The 8,840-nt window shown below is 37.7% G+C and overlaps 1 long non-coding RNA gene across 1 annotated transcript in view; it reads left to right on the top strand.

Moving 5' to 3' along the window:
* Positions 1-6,418, top strand: part of LOC115426605 (uncharacterized) — a 13,230-nt gene extending 6,812 nt beyond the window's left edge. The window contains exons 3-5 of the long non-coding RNA XR_003936373.1: positions 2,174-2,248; positions 3,094-3,133; positions 5,761-6,418. This is a non-coding gene — a long non-coding RNA (uncharacterized LOC115426605). The remainder of the gene's footprint in view (positions 1-2,173; positions 2,249-3,093; positions 3,134-5,760) is intronic.
* The last annotated feature ends 2,422 nt before the right edge of the window (positions 6,419-8,840 follow it).

The raw sequence follows: 8,840 nt of genomic DNA, 5'->3' as shown, positions 1-8,840 counted from the left end.
GTCTTCATGCTGTCTCCTGAGTGCATCATTTCCTATCTTCTGCTCCACACACACAAGCTCCCATTAGCCTAGAAATGGTGTAGCATTAACAAATGTCCAAATTCCAACAAAAATTTCACATGAGCACACGAGCACACACAAATGTAATATACAGTCCATTCCAAACAACTGTTGTAAAAGTAACAAAATGCAATAAGTGACTTAAAGTTTACTTGAAATTACTTACATCACTTGTTGTTCATGGTAACAAGTACTGTGTAACCAATTATAACTGACAAGGAACTTGTCTAACACCATGCACAACATCTCATAAATGTATAGATTTTTGTTAATCTGAATAGCACCAGGTAGAACTTGAACATTTGTGTTGTATTAAAATCTTGGAGTATTTTCATTGTTTTCTTTAACACTTTATTACACAGGAAAACAATACTCAAATTGAAGAAAAATTTACTCTACTTCGATAACATTTGGTCCCTCTCTAAAAAGAGTAAAAGTTACTCTAGAGCTCTCCAAACTCAATATAGAGCCAAATTTACTTGTTTTGACGAAAATACTTTTGACTGGAAAAAAATGCTCAGTAATTTTTTCCTGTGTATATTGAAAATAAAGAACATTATTGAGAAAATTGCTATACATAAAATATCATAATTATTATATCATTAATTATATGGTCTCACATGATAATCTAAGCTTATACACATTGCTATTATTTATTTATTATTATTTTTTCCCTATCTTATTAAGCAAACAATGGAAAATGAAATGATTAAGTAATGTGATGTTACTAAACAGTAGATTCAGATTTTGATAATCTCCCCTGAAGAAACAAAGGCAAAGTGAAAGCAGGAAGTAGCTGCTGTTTTTTGACTTTCTGAGTTTAAACAAAAATCCAGAAATAGTCAATTGAGTCACATGACTAGATTTCCTTGTGAAGTACTGGAGAATACAACAGCCCAATTGGAGGACGTCTGCTTTGTTTAAATCCGTGGACTGTATAACAATAAGACGTGGACTGGATCTTTAATCAATTGTAGATTATTAAGTCTGTCTTAAAATGTTGGCATTCTTTGTTGTAATCTTAGAGCTTACATTTGGGCATTTATTCTAGTTTAATGGTAACTGTGGTCTTTCAGTGTGCAGGCATCAGTTCTGGTTAGAAATCCAGCCCAGAAAAATTACTTTTACAGAATTCCTTTTGGTTAATACCAGACAGTTTGAATCTGACTTCTTTCTAGTTAGGCTGTTTTGCAGCGTATGGATACACAGTTGATGTAACACATTAACAGTCCTTAAAACCACACCAACACTTGAATTAGTAATAAATCTACTACAGATGTTTGTTCATGGGTTTATGTGGAATAGAGTAAAAAGCACTAATTCTACTGGCCTACATTTTTGAATATGTTCACATTTAGATGAAATGTGTTCATGGCAATAGTGACCTGTGAAGATGAAGAGAGAAGAGGCTGTGAAACCCCACTCAAGTTTAGCCTGGGAACAGGATGCAGCCTTTATGTCATTCACACACAAACCACTATAACCAACAAACACATTTGCCCTCTCCCAGCCTCAGTCTGTGACTGTAAGAGAGAGAGAGTCTCAAAGAGTGAGAGAGCAGATCTTTCTTCTTAATATGGAATTGTTGAGCCTGGAGCAGAGGGAGAAGGGCTGAGTGAGATAAAGCTCCCTCTCCCACCGCTGCTGCTACTGCCTTTTAAGTGAGTCTCTCCCCACTGTGACTAGAAAAGGGAATGCAAGTAGGCAGCTGGAAGGAGAGGGAGGAGGGGGGCTCGGGGGTTTGACAAACTATCACTGTGAGCGATCGCAGACTGGAAGAAGGGAATGTTTATCCAAAGCAGCGATCCCATTTTCCATGATCCCAAAAATAAAAGGACGGCTCGGCCCTTATATGGGCAGAATGGGAGTTTCCAGCCCAGCAGTCTTGCAGCATTCCTGGAAAACACCCTGCTTCTCGCTCTCACTCTGTCTTTACATGTCTCTCCTTTCTCTGGTTGGTATATCAGTAGCTCAGTAAGAAAATACAGAAGGTAAATGTGTGCAATCATTAAAGTGCCCTGACATGATTGTACACAGTGAATCAGCTTTGTAAAATCAACTCTGTGTATAGAATACCATACTGAAACATATGCCATTCTTTGTCTTTTATCAGGTTTCAGTATTTAGATGAGATAAAGGACATCACAAATGGAGATCCAGCAGTGTAACTGACAACACTCCAGGAGGGGTAAGGGTCATTTGTGCTCTAGAGGCTGCAGAGTGCTGTCTGTTTCATGCCTTCATGCCTTTGAAATGTTTGATGGTCTCAGATAGAAAATGACTAAATGGTCATAGGAGCGCTCAGGGTCATCATGCAAGACAAAATTAGAGCTCATGAGGGTTCTTCCCCTGACTAAAACAAATAATGATGCCATTGTCATGTATATGCAAAAACTTGAAGAGAATCATTGTAAAACTTCATTAAATCCACTAAATACTGCAGCTAAATAATATGCCATTTTATTTCATTTTAAATGTAGCATATACTCACAATCTAAATATTTGAAAGAACACACATAAAAATGTCTAACAACAAAAGATCAAATTCTATTATTCAATTTCATTATTATATATATTGAATTATTATTAGCAGCCACTATTCATGTTTTCACCTCCATGTTGCTATTCACTAACAATAATGTGCTTCTAACAGATCACTTTCAGCAGAAGCAACATCCCTCTATTGGTCATATTGAAGAACGTACAAATGTTTCACTTCAGTCTGTATGAAGTATGAAGGCTAATATGAAGACTAATGAACCAGTCTGAGGGATTGTTGCTTACATTAGCTCTTTGTATTTTGTAAAACAACCTGTGCCTTTAATGCATCTCCATGTACATAACTAACAGGCACTCTTTAGCTGTAGCTATTCTCCTTTACCATATATACCAGTAACTTATGGAGAAAAAACATTAGCATAAAAGATTAAAAAAAAAAAGAAAAAGAAAAGAAATATTGTGTATTGTGCTGGGGAAAATTGAGGAACAGAGGGGCAGGGTGTCTGCTATTGTAATGTATGTGTTCTGTTTCAGATGTCAAACAAAATGATGAACACCTGATGAGAAGTGGGAGGTGAGTATCACACACACACACACGGACACACACACACGCACGCACACACACACACACACACACACACACACACACACACACACACACACACACACACACACACACATAATTCTTTCACAGTCATTTTAGAAGTAAAGTTATTTATGGTTCTTGACGATGTTCAAGGCCTCCTCAGTTCAGATCAGTGTGTCCTGTGTCGTTGTCCAGTGTGACTGTTGTGATCCTCTGCATTTCCTGACTGTCTTAATGCTGGCTCAGTTGGAATAGTCAGCAGTTGTGAGTGGTTTCTAATTTATTGTGCTCTGCCCGGTGGTGTAAGGTTCAGATCTAGATTATATTCCAAAGGGCAGGTATTAGTCTGTGAGTATGACGTAGTCTGATAAAGTTTGGTGTCAAACTTCAGTCAGCCTTCTCTTCTATTTGCACAGTGATGTCTCAGAATATCAACTTGTTCTTCCTGATGTTCTCTGTCACACAACAGATAACCCACTCATAACCTTGATCAGATGGAGCACAGTGATCAGATTTTGGTAATAGTTCAGCTGGGTTTTTGGCGGGTCATGACCAACCCAGTCATCAGAGTGAAATGTTGTCATTATATTTTCCTTAAGTACATGGTTGAGTACTGACTGATGTAATCTCAAACCAAATATATACATTTCATATAAACATTTCTAGATATGCATTTTTTAGTCTCTCAAAAATTATGTTCGATTTCCAAACAGTATGTAGAATGCAGTGATATTGATGCAATGCAGTTCCCAGTGTGTAATTCAGATCATTTGTACAGTATAGTGTGATGCTGCCCTTACTCCTCTTGTCTGTAATGAACTTGATTATTTAAGTTAATTAAATGATGTTGTCTTCATAATACCACTTGTTAGACCTGTCCCATGTGAATACACGTATTTAGCATAACTATTTGGAACTGTAATTCACTTAGATTTTTGTTCTTCTATTGTTTTTGTTTGCGTTTTTCTCTTGTAAGTATTTTTTTTTCTCTTCTGTGTAATTCTATGTAAATTCCATGTCGTCAAATTACTTTCTCTGAAATGTAAATCATAAAATTATATTTGACCACAGCATCAAGCTCAGGCAAGAATAACAAAAACCAAAACTAGAAAAGCACTCGGAGAGCGCAGACCTCCACCAACACAGATCAGTCGTCTGACGCCCCCCCCCCCCCCCCCCCCCCCCCCCAATCACCACCAAAATTTAGTAATTTGTTCCTTGTGCCAGTATCAACATTTCCTGAGATTTTCATCCAAATCCGTCCATAATTTTTTTTAGTTATCTTGCTAACAAACAAACAAACAAACAAACAAAGTGATCACAATACCTCCTGGCAGAGGTAACTACTCAGTTTATTACTGAGGCTATGGGCACACTAATTCATTTTAGGTTTAACATAACTTTTGCTAATTTTACCAGTATAATTTCTCTAAATCAGAGACTTTTGGAAGCAATAATGACCCTTGGTCATTTTGAAAACACTAGTTTTGTGCTGTTATGTAGATGGACAAGAATTACATTTTTTTTAGAAAGAAGAAGTCAAATATCCACATTCATTGACAGGATGTCATGTTATGTCATGCTGATTTGTCCAGTGCCTTTCACATGTTCCCTTTTAGAAGAAAACAACATGTCACCCTTGACTCACAGCAGTATCCTCAGCTTGGATACTAAATTACATGTGCTGTCCTTGTCAACTTTCTTAGCAGCAGGCTATGCAGTTAAATTATACATTTATTCATGATACTACTGGCTACATTCACTACAGGTGGGATACAGTTTGCCAAAATTCCTGTGTCCAGTTATTAGCATTGCACTTAAGTGATGTGGTCATATAATATACACTTCAGACATAATGTGCAAGCTGTGCCCTTTGGTGACAAAGTGTGTTGCATATTGTAATCTGAAACATACAATGGCAGTGTTTGTTGACCGGGCTGGTAACCACTCACATGTGACATCTGAGTACAGCTACCTGACCAGGAACTCCCCACCAATCAGTCAAAACACAAGCCTCTTAGATAAGTAAGTAAAATGTCCTCAAGAACCTAAAGGAAAACCCAGTGTTAAGTGCTTCTACTGAAGCGCTCAAAACTTGTGGAATGGAATGGAAGATGCTGCAGCGACCGGATGTTGAGTCGGTATTATGAAGGTCTACTGGGGGTTAAAATCATTTCCTGTTTATCCATCTGTAGCAAAAGTGTTTGAAAAGCTGTGCACTCCAACTCCCTCCCTCTCACACACACACACACACACACACCCACACACACACACACACACACACACACACACACACACACACACACACACACACACACACACACACACACACACACACACACACACACTCACTCATGACCCATGTTACTTTAACCTCTTGACATCTACCAGGTCACCAGCAATCCATTTTAGGGTTAGGGTAGGGGTATATTTGAGCCATATTTATACTGCTTTAGAGTGTATTTTGGCCAAGTTAAAACAGAAAATAGAGTTCCATATTCTGGGTTAGGGTTATGAAAAGAGTGGATGTGGGGTGTTTGGTTTATATTATGTACATGCTAAAGTGACATGGCTTTGAAACTGACTTTGTTTGCTCCCTCTGTGTCTTTTTTCAGCAAACTTCCTGTTTCATCCCTGCGGCCCATGGTGCAGTGCTGCATCTCTGGTCAGTTGGTAGTCTGAGATGAAGCACTGTAGCTCGGGACGGAGGACAGACACATAAAACCAGACTGAGCACTGGTCTATGAAGGAGAACGACATTCAGCAGGACTACAGACCCTGTATGCTTTGGACAGGGACCACGAAGAGCCCATGGATGGATTTTTGGGATGCAGAATGTAACAATGCTCATATATATATTGGATGTTTGAGACATTTCTGTCACAATACATCTAGAGGACTCAAATGTCTAAAAATCAGGTTTGGAAAAACACAACAGAAAAAAAAAAAAATATATAATTTAATAAACCCTGATCTGACCTCTGATTTCTCCTCTCTCCCGGGGTCCAGTTTTCCCAGGAATCCCTTGACCAATCAGAAAGGGGGATTCCTGGAAATACTGTTCTTGGGGGTGGGGCTTACCAGCTGTACCTGTATGTAATGTATGTGTAGTATGCATTGTATGTCATGGGTGTGTACAAAACCCAGTGACACTAGAGTCTACAAACATCAATGTATTTCAGTGGTATGTATGTTTTACATACATAAACATTTCATTCTGTTGTGCATAAACTGTTGTCTTTAACCATCAAATAAACTTGTTTTTAATGTGTTTGTATTATATGTCTTTTTTTTTTTTTTTTTTTTTAACAAATTGCATAATCAGAATAGAGTTTAAAATCAGAGAAATGGAATACGAATCAATGTTGGTCTTCACACTAAGCTTAGGAATGCACAATAGTGCACATTCATTCTAATGCAAGTCTTATGTCTGTTATTTATGTCTTATAGCCGTATAAAGTGCACTTTCATCATATATTGAAGATAGTGTGAATGGCAAGAACAAAAATAATTCTAAAAAATAAACAGTATATCAATAATTTCATGAACATAGTATCAGGTTAGCAGTGGCAAAGAAGCTGCACCCTCTTCATTTGATGTTTTTGCTGCTGAAAAGTCACTTTAATAAAGACACATAAGAATGTAACTATATATTGTTAGTTACAAGTTGTGTCAGTCTATACACTCACTGTTTGAAAATGAAGTTAAATTCAATGACCAAATGATGCAAAAAAAAAAAAAAAAATGAAGAAAATAAGATAAAATAAACATACAAACAGGAAGTTCCACATAGTCCTTGTCACTTTAGATTACCTCAGTGAAACACAGGCATCTTAATACACTGGAGATTAGAATGACTTTAGGGGAAAATGTTGCCATTTTTAAAGGAGCAAGAACATTATGGATGTTGACGAAAGATCATTGGCAAATCTATCACAAATGGAGAAGATAAAATTTTGAGTGAATCCCACTGTTAGCATTATTTTACCAGAGCGGTTCTCTAGATGGGTTCCAGGTAAATCTGAGGGTCCTGTTTATCAGGGAGGGACTTAATAACCTGCTAGAAATGTCACTGTATCATTCCAATGTCCATATCTAGCCACAAATGGAGACCCGGACATACCAGCCCGAAATTACAAATCTGTCATTGAAATTAGTGCAGGTATGGGCTGGTGTCTGTTGAGTATGTGTGACTGATGAAACAGCCATGCCTCACCAATCCTAAATGCAGCTGCTGAAAACAACTGTCATTTAAAGATCACAGTAACATTTCCATCAGGATGAACCAATCAACCTGATGAGTGGAAATCAGAAAGTAGTAGTGTAAAAGAAAAACACTAACTGCTGCAGTCAACTGTCAAAAAGTTTAGGTTTGAATATTTTATTTATGCAGCTATGACATATGTAGCTTATGCAAAGCATGTAAGAGTAATCCTAACAATTATTTATATCACAATTTTTCATATACTCTAATAGGTGAAGAAAAATGGTCAGACTTCAAACTTGTGGTCAAATCATGTGAAACAAGGCTAACTGTAACTTCTATTCACTGACTGTTCATCATTACATTCACAAGCCATTTGTGTTTAACCAGCAGATGATGCTGTCAGGTCAGATGTGTCTTCAGAGACTCTAAACTCCAATCTAATCTGTAACATCCTGCACCGTTCAACTGGTCGAGCCACTTACAACGATCCATGTGAAGAAACACAGAGTGTAGGGGAGACATGTACATGTACTTACAGCTGCTTTTTAGAGAATGTCTGCGCTTTCAGATTGTGTTGGATGTGTTTGTCTTTTCTGTCAGGACTATGTATGTTTAAATGACCTCAAATAAGAATGAGCAACTGCTGTAAACCCAGCAGCACAGACGTCCACTGTGGAAAAGCAACAGCCAGTGGAATGAACCATGCAGAACATTTAGACTGTGCAATGACACCAGGAAAGACAATGAGAGCTAAGAAACACTGTAAACCAAAACAAACTCTTCTTAATCATGTTAAATGTGATGACCTGAAGAACGCCTCTGGATGTGAATAGAAAGATTTTTGTCTTTTCCCAGGATTCCTCTTTTCTGTGAGGCTTCAGTCTGAGCTGCCCCCTGCTGGCCTGAATTAAACATAGCAGTAAATGTCTGTTATTGAGGCTGAACGTGTCTGTCCTCTAACACATGTACAAGTCCACGAAATTTACTTGTCCGCTGAATCTAGATGTGAACATACCTTAGAGCAGAAGTAGAGGTCAGTGTCACTTATCAGCATAACCAGGTCAATGACCAGCAGCCTGATGATCAGTTCTGCCAGAGGGGCTGAAACATATGCACCTTCCACATTAGAATAAAGTGGCCTTTACTCAATGTTTGTATAACACAGCAAGATATTTCAGTTTTTCACAATCGCTAAGACACATTTTTTCACAGGTGCACCCCGTTTCTTAAAACTCTAAACACAAAACCCAGAATTCAATCTACATTCACAAAATCTCTCACTCTTCTTGCAAAAGCAAACAATTGAATCAAAACCATTTTACCTGCACTCAGAAACAAACACTGCTTTCAGATCACACAGCCAGGTTACATGTAGACACTACAGAGCAGTCATCACACACTACACAGAACAAAGGAAATGTAAAAAAAAAGAAAAAAAAAAAAAAAAAAAAAGGGAAAGTCAGCTTTATTGTCAGTTTTTGTCATATG

The sequence above is a fragment of the Sphaeramia orbicularis genome, chromosome 10 (assembly GCF_902148855.1).
Source record: "Sphaeramia orbicularis chromosome 10, fSphaOr1.1, whole genome shotgun sequence".
NCBI lineage: Eukaryota > Metazoa > Chordata > Actinopteri > Kurtiformes > Apogonidae > Sphaeramia > Sphaeramia orbicularis.
Note: the sequence above shows the minus strand (reverse complement) of the source record. Positions and strands in the feature narration are given on the sequence as shown.